Consider the following 12,902-nt stretch of genomic DNA (forward strand, 5'->3'; position numbering starts at 1 on the left):
TGAAGATCAATGGCCGGACGCGTTAACCTAACACAAGCCCAGTTGGCGGCTCTCATTCAAGAACAAGTTGCTGCGGCAATTGCAGTTGCACAAGCAGGAGGTATATCCTGTACTTACAACTCACACTAGGATCTTTAGATCCTACACTCTTAAACCAACTCTCGTATTTAACTTTGCCCTATTCGTACACAATAGGTCAACACGCGCAGCAGCCTGTCTGCACATTCAAGAACTTCATGGACTGTCGTCCAAGTACTTTCAGTGGCACCGAGGGGGCAGTGGGACTCCTCCATTGGTTTGAGAAGCTAGAGTCAGTGTTTGAAATGTACGAATGCCCGGAGGCTCGCAGGGTGAAGTATGCCACCGGCACTCTCGAAGGAATTGCGCTAACTTGGTGGAATGCGCAAGTACAGATCCTAGGGTTGGCAGCTGCTAACGCCACACCTTGGGAGGATTTCAAGGAATTGATTAAACGTGAGTACTGCACACGGGACGACATCCACAAGTTGGAGGATGAGTTATACCACTTGAAGATAACGGGGTCAGAGATTGAGGCTTACACTAAACGGTCAAACGAACTAGCCATCTTATGTCCAACTATGGTGGACCCTCCAGTTAAGCGCATTGAGTTGTATCTCAAGGGGCTTGCGCCAGAGATTCAGAGCCACGTGACGTCGGCTAACCTCAACAACATCCAAGACATTCAGCGTCTTGCTCATCGACTCACCGATCGGGCAGTGGAACAGAATAGACTGCCAAAACGCATCAGTGCTACCACTACTGCTACCACTACTCCAGCTACTACTTCTGCCACACCCAGCGAGAACAAAAGAAAGTGGGATGGGGATTCCAGCAAGGGATCAGTTTCTGTTCAGTCCCAAACACAGCAGCGCCGCACCAACGACTACCAGCGTCCGAATCAGCAATCATCAGGCAGTCAGGGGCAGGGTGGATATCGGGGAATTCACCCATGGTGTAATAGGTGCAACAAACACCACAGTGGAAGATGTCGCAGGGAACGTTGTCAGAAATGCCTCAAGATGGGTCATGAGGCTAAGGATTGTAGAAGCTCACGGCCAGCAAATCAGAACCAGCAACTCCCACCGCCAGCTCCACAGAACCAGCAGCAGCAGCCACAGCGTGGAAACCAGGGATGTTTCCAGTGTGGGGCTGAAGGCCACTTCAAACGTGATTGCCCTCAATTGAACCAGAACCAGAATCGCAACAACAACAATAACCAGGGCAACGGGAACAACAACAACGGGGGAAACAACAACAACAATGGCAACGAAGCTCGAGGTCGTGCTTTTGTGCTGGGTCGGGGTGACGCAATGAATGATCCCAATGTGGTTATGGGTACGTTTCTTCTTGACGATATTTATGTTACTGTCTTATTTGATTCGGGTGCTGATACAAGTTATATGTCATTGAAAATGAGTAAATTGTTAAAACGTACACCAACACCCCTAAACACCAAACATGTCGTAGAGTTAGCAAATGGTAGAAGTGTAGAAGCCGCACATATAGTCAAGGGTTGTAGCATCGTTTTAGCTGGTCAGACCTTCTCGATTGATCTTATACCCATAGTTTTGGGTAGTTTCGACATCGTTATTGGCATGGACTGGTTATCCCAACATCACGCGGAGATTTTATGCAAGGAAAAGATCATTCGTATTCCTCGTTCTAGTCAAGAACCTCTTGAAGTTCAAGGTGAAAAGAGTGGTGCTGTGGTTGGCATCATCTCTTTCTTGAAGGCGCAGAAAGGTTTACGAAAGGGGCACACTGCAATTCTGGCACTTGTCACTGATGCATCAGCAAAGGAAAAGAAGCTGGAGGATATTCCAGTTGTACGTGACTTTCCTCAGGTGTTTCCTGAAGATTTACCCGGTTTACCACCTCACCGCCAAGTCGAATTCCAGATTGAGTTAGCTCCTGGAGCAGCACCTATAGCCCGCGCACCGTATCGTTTAGCTCCAACCGAACTGGAGGAATTATCGAAGCAGCTACAAGAGCTCTTGGAAAAGGGCTTTATTCGTCCAAGCTCATCGCCTTGGGGAGCTCCAGTACTTTTCGTGAAAAAGAAGGATGGCACTTTCAGGATGTGCATCGACTACCGTGAACTGAACAAGGTGACGGTGAAGAACCGTTATCCTCTTCCGCGTATAGACGACCTATTCGACCAGTTGCAGGGGTCGAGTTACTACTCCAAGATAGACTTGAGGTCAGGATATCATCAGCTGAGAGTCCGGGATGAGGACGTCTCCAAAACCGCATTTAGAACTCGCTACGGCCACTACGAGTTTCTTGTCATGCCATTTGGGTTAACGAATGCGCTTGCCGTATTTATGGACCTTATGAACAGAGTGTGCAAACCCTATCTAGACAAGTTTGTAATTGTCTTCATCGACGACATTCTGATCTACTCCAAGAGTCAGGAGGATCACGAGCAGCATTTACGATTGATTTTGGAACTTCTTCGAAAGGAACAGTTGTACGCCAAGTTTTCAAAATGTGACTTCTGGCTTCGTGAAGTCCATTTCTTAGGCCACGTGGTAAACAGGGATGGGATTCATGTTGATCCATCCAAGGTAGATTCGATCAGGAACTGGCCTGCACCTCGTACACCGACAGAAATACGCCAATTCCTGGGTTTGGCGGGGTACTATAGACGATTCATTAAAGACTTCTCCAAGATCGCACAGCCGCTTACCATGCTGACACAGAAAGGTGTCAGCTACCGTTGGGGAGATTCCCAGGAAACCGCTTTTCAGTACCTAAAGGATAGGCTTTGCAGCGTACCTATTCTCTCATTGCCAGAGGGCACGGACGACTTTGTGGTTTATTGTGACGCGTCGATACAGGGTCTTGGGTGTGTATTGATGCAACGGGATAAAGTTATTGCCTACGCTTCTCGTCAACTCAAGGTTCATGAACGGAACTACACGACACATGATTTAGAGCTGGGAGCTGTTGTTTTCGCGCTTAAGATATGGCGACACTACCTGTACGGTACCAAGTGCACAATTTACACCGATCACAGGAGTCTCGAGCATATCCTTAAGCAAAAGGATTTGAACATGCGTCAACGAAGATGGGTCGAACTACTGAACGATTACGAATGCGCCATCAAGTACCATCCAGGCAAGGCCAATGTTGTGGCTGATGCCCTCAGTCGAAAAGATACTACACCTAGGCGTGTACGAGCTTTGCAACTCACTATTCAGTCTAGTCTTCCTGCACAGATACGAACTGCTCAGATAGAAGCATTAAAACCCGAAAACGTCAAGGCTGAAGCCTTACGCGGCACAAGGCAACGAATGGAACAAAAGGAAGACGACGCCTACTATGTAACAGGGCGTATTTGGGTCCCACTTTATGGCGGTTTACGAGAGCTTGTGATGGACGAAGCACACAAGTCTCGCTACTCGGTACATCCATGGTCGGATAAAATGTACCACGATCTCAAAACAACATATTGGTGGCCTAGCATGAAAGCCCACATCGCTACTTACGTCGGCAAGTGTTTGACATGTGCAAAAGTCAAAGTGGAGTATCAGAAACTAGCGGGTCTACTTTAGCAACCCAAGATACCGCAGTGGAAATGGGAAGAAATTTCCATGGATTTTGGTACTGGCCTACCCAGATCCCAGCGTGGGAATGATACCATATGGGTGATCGTGGATCGACTCACCAAATCTGCACACTTCCTGGCCATAAAGGAAACGGATAAGTTCTCCACTCTCGCAGACGTTTATCTTAAAGAAGTTGTTTCGAGGCACGGGGTGCCCACCTCCATCATTTCGGATCGGGATGCACGATTCACGTTAGAGCTATGGCAAGCGATGCACAAATCTTTTGGCTCACGATTAGACATGAGCATCGCATATCATCCTCAGACGGATGGGCAGTCAGAGCGAACGATCCAGACTCTAGAAGACATGCTTCGGGCATGTGTTATCGATTTCGGCAACCGTTGGGAAAAACATCTCCCTTTGGTGGAATTCTCATACAATAACAGTTATCACACCAGCATACAAGCCGCTCCATTCGAGGCATTGTACGGGCGTAAATGCCGGTCACCTCTCTGTTGGGCAGAGGTGGGGGATAGTCAGATCACGGGTCCAGAGATTGTAGTGGACGCCACGGAAAAGATTGCGTAGATACGGCAACGCATGGCGGCAGCACTCGACCGTCAGAAAGCCTATGCGGATAAGCGTAGGAAGCCATTGGAATTTCAGGTCGGGGACCGGGTTTTACTTAAAGTCTCACCCTGGAAGGGTGTGGTACGTTTTGGCAAGCGGGGCAAACTAAATCCGCGGTACGTCGGACCGTTCGAAATCATTGAGAAAATAGGCAAAGTGGCCTACAAGCTAAACCTACCAGCTGAACTCTGTGCAGTTCACAATGTATTTCACGTGTCGAATCTGAAGAAGTGCCTGTCAGATGAGACCCTCATAGTTCCTTTTAAGGAACTCACTATCGACGAGCGGTTGCAGTTCGTTGAGGAGCCAGTTGAAATCATGGACCGGGATGTTAAGGTCCTCAAAAACAAGAGAATCCCTCTTGTTCGAGTTCGTTGGAACTCCCGTCGTGGCCCAGAGTACACCTGGGAACGCGAAGACCAGATGACAGAAAAGTATCCCCAGTTATTCGAAACCAATACAACCACTGCTGAGGCTGAAGCTACTACCACGGAATTTCGGGACGAAATTCCAGATCAACGGGGGGAGGATGTGACACCCCAAGAAAACCAGTGACATCAAAAAGGCAGTCTAGCTTCCACAGTGGGTACGTACTAAATTTCGGGACGAAATTTCTTTCAAGTTGGGGATAATGTCACAACTCGAATTTCCAAGATTTCTAGTTTTTATATTAATTGCACGTTAATTGCTTAAGTCGTTTGTTCACACGACTTGTTTGTTTCATAACTGTACACGTTGGGTGTAGATGGTAGTAAACATGATAGGTATATAGATGTTATATTTGATTATTTGCATGTATAATGGAAACGATAGTGGAACCCTACACCCGAAAGCACCTCACTTGAGGACACCCCTCCCCACGAAAACAATTTGATGTTTTCGTCCACTACTAACAGCCGAAAACCACAAGTTGGGCCTTTGGCCCAGTAGTTTATGCTTCACCTTTACGTATTAGATTATCGGCCCAAAACCCTTTACCCATATATTCTTGTGCACGTAACTTGGTAAGGCACATAAACACAAACACAAACCCTACTTCTTCCTGCTGTGCGACGGCAAGTAGGTCCCCTCTCCTTCCCATCGCTAACTTTGAGGTAAACCCTTGTTGATTTTTATTGAGGTTAAGCATGTGCAGCCATAAATATGAATCATATGGTCGGCCACTATGTCAGACTTGCATGAAAATTGTTAGGGACATGATATTTCATATGCATGATAAGGATCGGCTATATTATTATATGTGAAACCCAATGTTGATGACTAGAGTTGAGAATCTAGGTGATTCCGAATCTGTGATGATTTCATTGGGTCATGATACTTTATAAATGATAATTGTTCATGCAAATTCGTATGCTAACGTATTGTGGGAGGGATTAACTATGGTGGTTATGTGGTTATATATTACAAGAGTAAATGCCAATGATTCTGTGATGATAATATATTGATTTCAAACTGATATTTTTATGAACTGTTATGATTGAGCGTTTTCCTGTTGAAGCCGTGGATGATGTTAGTGTTGTTTAGGGTTTTAGATAATGTAACTTGTGTTGTTGATGGCTGACCCAACGAAATCCCCATGTCAACGAAATCACTTTGGGGATTTCGGCCCAAAGTGATTTCGGCCCAAGGGACTTCGGTCCAAAGGTGATTTCGTCCAACAAAAAGGGGATTTCGCCATGTATGTGATTTCAGTGTAGGTGATTCCATCGTGTGTCCTCTGTTACATTATTAAACATGTTAAGTTTGTAACTCTGTTAAGGTAAGTTGGTTAATTCTGTTAATCAATTAACTCTGTTAACTCCAATTACTCTGTTGAGTTATGTTAACCATGTTAAGTATGTTAACCTTATTACATATGTTAACTCTGTTAGTTCTGATCCAACCATGTTATGGCTCATTAACTATGCTAAGTCAGTAACTGTATTAAGTATGTTATTGGATAATATGCTAGAATAAACTGTGAAAGACTGTTATGTGAAACACGAATTGTGCACATGTGATTAACTGTTGTAGATGCATGATGTTAACTGCCAAACACACTCTGTGGTATTAATTGTACATGAAACCTTAAAAACATAAACTGATTGTAAATACGTGCGTACTATAGGACTTGATTGATTTCTGGTGAGCGCATAACTTAGCATACCGAGCAAACCAAGGTGAGTTCACACAGCCAAGGCATGGGGTTCCCGGGTGGGAATGGGATTGGATGACTTATTGTATATACTCAGATGGTAGAACCTAACGATAAGATACGGCTAGACTAGTAACACTTATTGAACTGATCTTCGCACACCTGCCAAGGGTTGGCCGCGATATTATGACTGACTTCGCACACCTGCCATAGGAAGGCCGCGAACTAAATGTACTAATCTTCGCACACCTGCCTGGGAGGCCGCGATACAAATAAACCTAGTCTAGAATACTTGGGAAAAACATCCCCTAATCTTCGCATACCTGCCTGGGAGGCCGCGATGGAAACTAATACGATACATGACATAACGAACGAACATACTACTACTCACACTATACTATTACTGAACTATTAATTGTGAACTCGCTCAACTAGTTGTTGACTCTCTGCTGCATGCCTTGCAGGACCTTAGGTACTTATGGAGCTTGCACTAGGAAGGAGCAGGTCGTTGTGGAGCATGGATAGTGGATGTCATGTTAAAACGTTTAAACAATCAAACTTAACATTCTTTGGGTTTACATTTACATACTTTGGATTTTCATTATTACGCTTCCGCTATTGATACTATGTTTGGTTTAGAACATCAATTGTATTGAATTGGGTTTTTACGAACTACCTTATTTATATTATGCTATGTTCAATATGATTGATGGCTTGATCCTGGTCATGTCACGCCTCCAAGCGGTGGTACTCCGCGTGTGGATTTTGGGGGTGTGACAGCATATATACATAAACAGTTGAATGCTTCGTCCTGAAAACACAGGATCCCTCCACCTTCAACTGTCAAACTATTCTACTTGTAGGAAATTAAAATTGTTCTAAGTGCAGGACGGCCAGATGATTTAGACCCTACAAAATACAGGTATCATTAAAGACAAACTAACCAGGATACAGGTTCAGTATATGTGTACGAGATACAGGATCTGGATACTTACCTTACTAGGGAAGGAGATCATGGGCTCGATGGATTCCATGAAGCCAAGATCACCATAAGAGAAACCTTCGGCAGCAGCAGCAGAGGGCTTAGAGCTGATGGCAACATATGGCTCCTTTTTCACCAAGGCAGTCTTAGAAAAGCTGTCAAGCTCCTCTAGATCAAAAGTAGCAGGGTCCTTGATGGAATCTGCGTAAAAGGGAGTAATTCTAATTTCATTACATGATAGTATTCTGAAGAAACCAAACCTATGCAGGAATATTTAAAACAGATATCCTTACCAGACATGTTGGAATGACTAAAAAATATATCTATTGGAATCAGGATATCCAACAGTTATATTTTGGGGGACAATTGTTATGGGTGAAATTCTGAGCGCATATCCTGACTTTGTATCTTGATTTTTTTTAGTTGTATATGATCAGGATATCAGATCAGGATACCGTATCAGGATACCGGGTCAGGATATTGGTAACATCCTGAGGCAGTATCCTGACTATTACTAACAATTGGCTTGTAAAATGTTGGTTACAAGGGACTAACGTTTATAAGGACCAAGTCATCCTAAAGACCCGCTCAAATTGGTCAGGATAAAGACGTTGATGGCGGAAGAATAGCTCTTGTAACGGTCAGAATAGAAGAAAGGCATATTCCGTAAGAATTTCGGATGCTGGTCAATGTTATTAACGTTGTAACGGTTATGTGAGCTGAAGACCCGGTTTTATAGTCAATAAGCACGTGGAAAACAAGTAAAAACAGGCCCCCAACGTTCAGAATGGAATATTCCCAGCATCCCGGAATAATAGGAGAGTTATTTTGTTATTTGTAACTATAAATAGAAGGCCAGAACAATAGGAACACACACTTCACTCTCTACTCTCGAACTCACACTTCTTTTTTCTTTCTATTACGCACAAACACTCACCACTTGTAATCAATGTACCACTTAGCATTGATCTGAGCCATATCCTGCACTGTATCCTGACGTTTAAAGCAATAAGAAGAACAAGGCAGCTGTGATTGTCAGCTCCCGAGGTTTTGTGCTGGCGATCTAGATTGATCAGGGGCTTTCCTCGTATATCTCGTGTCAGCCTTTACATTTTTGCTCATTGTTTGATCGTAGATACAGCTCAATATCCTGACTCGTATACTGACACTGTTTTTGCAAACAACTTAATTAACATATTTTTGAACACATTCTCTTAGCACACTACCTCACAAAACTAATTTGATCCCTTAATTACTTAGGTAATTTTTGACCAAAACATCGTCGATTAAATGATTATCACATAAAATGATTAATTATATAAAGGAATTTACTTTGTTTAATATTTCCATAACATCTTTACTTAAATGATTATCTAAAATTATGGAAGATTTATATAAAATTCCCACTACGATTATATAATCTATAGAAATTAGTAAAAATATTCATATAATTTATTTGTGAAAATCTAGTTTTTTTTAAATAATTAAATAATGTATAAATCCAAATTAAATTTTATGAATTCCAAAAAAATTAAGAAAAAAAATTTATTGAAATTCCCTAGTGTTGATATAGTCTGAAATGACCAATAAAAATATTTATTGAGTTTATTTATATTTATCTTTTATTTTTATTTGATTTATCCAGTGGTTAAAACATAAATAATTCACCAAAATTCCAATTGATATCTAAAAATTCCCAAAATTTACAAGTAATACACTAGTTTGATATATAACAGTATTATACTTTCAATTTCATCAAAATACAAGTCTAAATCTAAAAGCCCCAAATTCTATGCATGAAGAACCCTAATTTCAACTAAAATTAAATTCGGATAAATTAGCCTTCTATCACTGAAATTGATAGAGGGCTTTTGTAGAGGATGAAAAATGAAGTACAATAGGCTTTGGAATTACCTGAAAAGGTTAGGAATTGAAGGATATATTGTTGAATCAAGTTGCGAGCCCTAGAAACATTTCACCTTGTATTCGGGTGATTGGAGGCTTGCTAATTGGGTTAGAGAGTGAGGAAATACGTGAAAAACCTCTAGGGATTCGATTGGTGCTAATTTTGTACACTGAAACTATCGAATTTGTTAAAGTTGAATTGGGTTCTTGAAGCTTCAATGGTGCTTCAATGGTGGCATTAAGAAGATTTAATTTGATCATTTATTTAGTAATATAGAACGATTAGAAGGTATATAATTAATGTCTCCATCATTATACGTTAACTGGAACTGATTAGAATGTAAAACATCATGTAAATCTCGAGATTCGAACGGGTTTTGGTGGTGGGTTTGATGTCGGGTCGGGTTGGGGTTGTTTTGTGAAGAAGATGACATGTTTCACGTTTCTGGGATGTGTTTTTAAGGTTAACGCTTCAGTTCTAATCATAACTTGTGGTGTAGTCCAGCTGATTTCAGTGATACCTGCTCATTAGGGTGGTTACGGGTTCGAATCTGGTCACCCATATATTTAACTGTTTTTTTTTTCTCATCTAACCTTCTCAGTTGAGGTTAAAGAAAATACGCGTCGGATCTTTGTCACCAAATTGGACTTAGCCTGGTGGTGAGTTCTTTGTTGTTTGGATGAGATGACCCATGTTCGAAACCCTTGCCCATCCTTTTTTTTATTATCCTTTTAATTTAGTTTCAAAATATCACCTAGGCCCCTCAAGTTTAATCGTTCGCTATCTTGAGTTCTTTTATAAAACTAACCTAGTTAATATATAATTAAATTAACTAACTTATATAATTAACTAACTATCTTGAGTTCTTTTATAATAGACTAACCAAGTTAATTCATTTCTTTTATAAAACTAACCAATAAACTAACCTAGTTAATTACGATATATACCAACTTAACCAGGTTTACTAACCTAGTTAATTACGATATATACCAACTTAACCAGGTTTACTAACCTAGTTATCTAACCCGTTTTAAATATGTAGTTTCCATAAATTACAAAAACAACCCCTTAACTTGTAACTTTGATATTTTGACGGTTTTACCCCTTTTAAGTTAAAAACTTGTTTTAACCACAAATTTAACGTAGTTAATTATTTCCTTTATAACTATTAACCGCGTTCAACAAGTTTCGCTTATAAACATCCACTTTTATATCAGTTTTAATCCAATGCAAAACGTAACGATCAATTATATAATAAAATATTACTAATTTTTTTAATTTGAAAAAGGATCGGTTATACGATCCGGGTCGGATTTCGGTGGTCTGATTTTGACGGATGTTACAGGTATCAGAGCCAACACTGAGTGAATTAAACACTAGCCTTTTGTGTTTAATCTCAGTTATACAAATGCATATTCCTTGAGTTCCGAGTCTAGACAAAGAACATATAACAAATTCTGTTTTTGTTTTATTTTATTTTTGTCTTTTATTTTATATATTCTTGTTGTTATTTTTAATTATGTTTACAGGTTTAAGAATGCCGCCATGATGAGACGAGGACGAGGTAAGGCTCCATTTACTAGCCATGACCATGAAGCCGGGCCTTCTCACCGGCGTACACCCTCAATCACTATGAGCACAAGTCCTCAGGAGCCCTGGAGGACGTATATTGAACCCGGGAAGCGATCTGTCTCCCTAAGCTCCTCACCATCGTACCTACACTCATTTGGGCTGTTGTCTGAAAACGAGCCTAACAACCCCCAAGCATCCTTCATACCTCTACAACGATCAAACTCGCACCATTCTTTCAGCAACCCCATTCCCGCCTTTCAGAGCCGGTTCAACCCGGCTAATTACATTCAAGAACCTGCGGGTTTCAACCCACTAGGACCCGAAGATCACTTTTCGTGTGGCAACGACATGGATGAGGATACGGATCCCGTGGAGCCTGCAACCGGGACCCCAAACCATCCCATCGAGATCTCGGATGGGTCCTCGTTTCATGGATCGCCTTACCGCGGTCCGGATAGCTACCAGGCGAGGTTTAACCAGTGGGACTGGTATTTTACACCCTCTGAACACTTGTCTCCGTACCAGCAGCAGCAGCAGCAACAGCAGCAGGATCCTTCCGAGGATTCCCGATTTGTGGCAGTCACTCCGCCACCACCACCACCAGTGGAGCAACCGCTTCCGGAACCACCGAGGCGGAGAAGATCAAACGCGCGGATGCCCGTGCGAGGAGGAGTCCGCATCAACACTCCTCAGCCCTCGAGTGGCAGCCACTATCCGCCGCTCCAAGAAGAAGACCCGCAGATGGGGGGACCATCAAACCCCATCTCAGAGGCAAACTCTGCGCCTGTGGCGCCACCATTGGGTTTTGATAACCCAATCCCTGCATATGCCGATTCCGCGGCATATAACTCGTTCGAGCTACCGGGCCACAACAGCTACAACTATGCCAATGTGGACCCGTACCAGGAGGCGTGGGACTACAATGCTCGTCACCTTGAAGGGCCCTATGGTGGTCCTTGGACCACTGGGTATCCACCTTATGTGTACCAGCATCCGCCACTGTCACACCCGTGTCAAAGGCGGAAGCGCGTAGTGTGACTTGATCGGTTTCCACAGCATACGATGTAAGTAAACAAACTATATGATATAAAACATACACGATGTTCATCCATTCCATAATGTAAAGATACAAGTCAAAAGTTGTTTTGTAGCAAAAGACAACATAAGTTTATAAGTTCTACAAACAAGACTTGTTCAAAATAAAGTTTTTGAAATAACGAGGTTTTGCATCCTATGTCCCGTTCGAAGACGGGATATATGGATCAAACCCTCCAAAATACGGATGACATCGTCTTCATAGTAAACTTGAAACTTCATAATTTGTTGCACCAAGATCCACTTAGTTACCTGAAATACATGTAAGTTTGAAAACATCAACAAAAGTTGAGCGAGTTCATGTGTTTTAAGTTCGTAAGCATCAAATGAATCTGTAAAACATTTGAAAGTTTAAGTATCGAAATCCGGTATGTAAAGCGTAAATGAACATGTTGATCATTAATGTGTAGCTAGGACATTAATATGTGTGCCGACATAGGAAGCCACCAACCCGTAAGCGATTTAGTACCGGTCCACCCGGCGAGGGTAACAAAGGAAACTCCACGTGGCCACACAAGGACCCATGAGTGGGGCTCGCCCTGTACCCGATAGATCTACCCCCTTTGTTCCGTGGTCTTAAACAAGATTAATGGTGCTTTAAGTATCAGCCTATTCGCACGTGATCTACTAATTCATTTTGTTGCTTAACCATACCATAGTAACATGTATTTCCCCCCGAGAGTTGTAAAACCAAAAACGTTTAAAAGAAAAGGGGGACATGAACTCACAAGTTTGTGTCCGTATGTATGCTAGCAGTTCGGGTATCCAATTAGCGCGTAATAACCTACAAGTGCTATAACTCATTAGACACTTGGGTTTATGTTAATTTATGTACACGTTGCTCATCTTGAACATTATTGTATATGGAACCCTTGTGTATTTTAAATATGTTGACATTTGTTTCGTATGTTCGTTTTATTATATATATATATATATATATATACACTTCTTGAGTTCATAATGTGTTAGAACAGGCATCGCCCTTTGTATGTATCCGTGCTTCGCACGAGT

At 42.1% G+C, this 12,902-nt stretch overlaps 1 long non-coding RNA gene across 1 annotated transcript; it reads right to left on the reverse strand.

The window, feature by feature from the left end:
• Positions 1-11,861: 11,861 nt before the first annotated feature.
• Positions 11,862-12,677, reverse strand: LOC110928355. Its single transcript, XR_002586314.2, has 2 exons — positions 12,620-12,677; positions 11,862-12,143 (listed from the first exon to the last, which is right to left on the reverse strand). It is a non-coding gene; the product is annotated as an uncharacterized LOC110928355 (long non-coding RNA).
• Between the last annotated feature and the right edge of the window lie 225 nt (positions 12,678-12,902).

Source organism: Helianthus annuus, chromosome 1 (genome assembly GCF_002127325.2).
Source record: "Helianthus annuus cultivar XRQ/B chromosome 1, HanXRQr2.0-SUNRISE, whole genome shotgun sequence".
Taxonomy (NCBI): domain Eukaryota; kingdom Viridiplantae; phylum Streptophyta; class Magnoliopsida; order Asterales; family Asteraceae; genus Helianthus; species Helianthus annuus.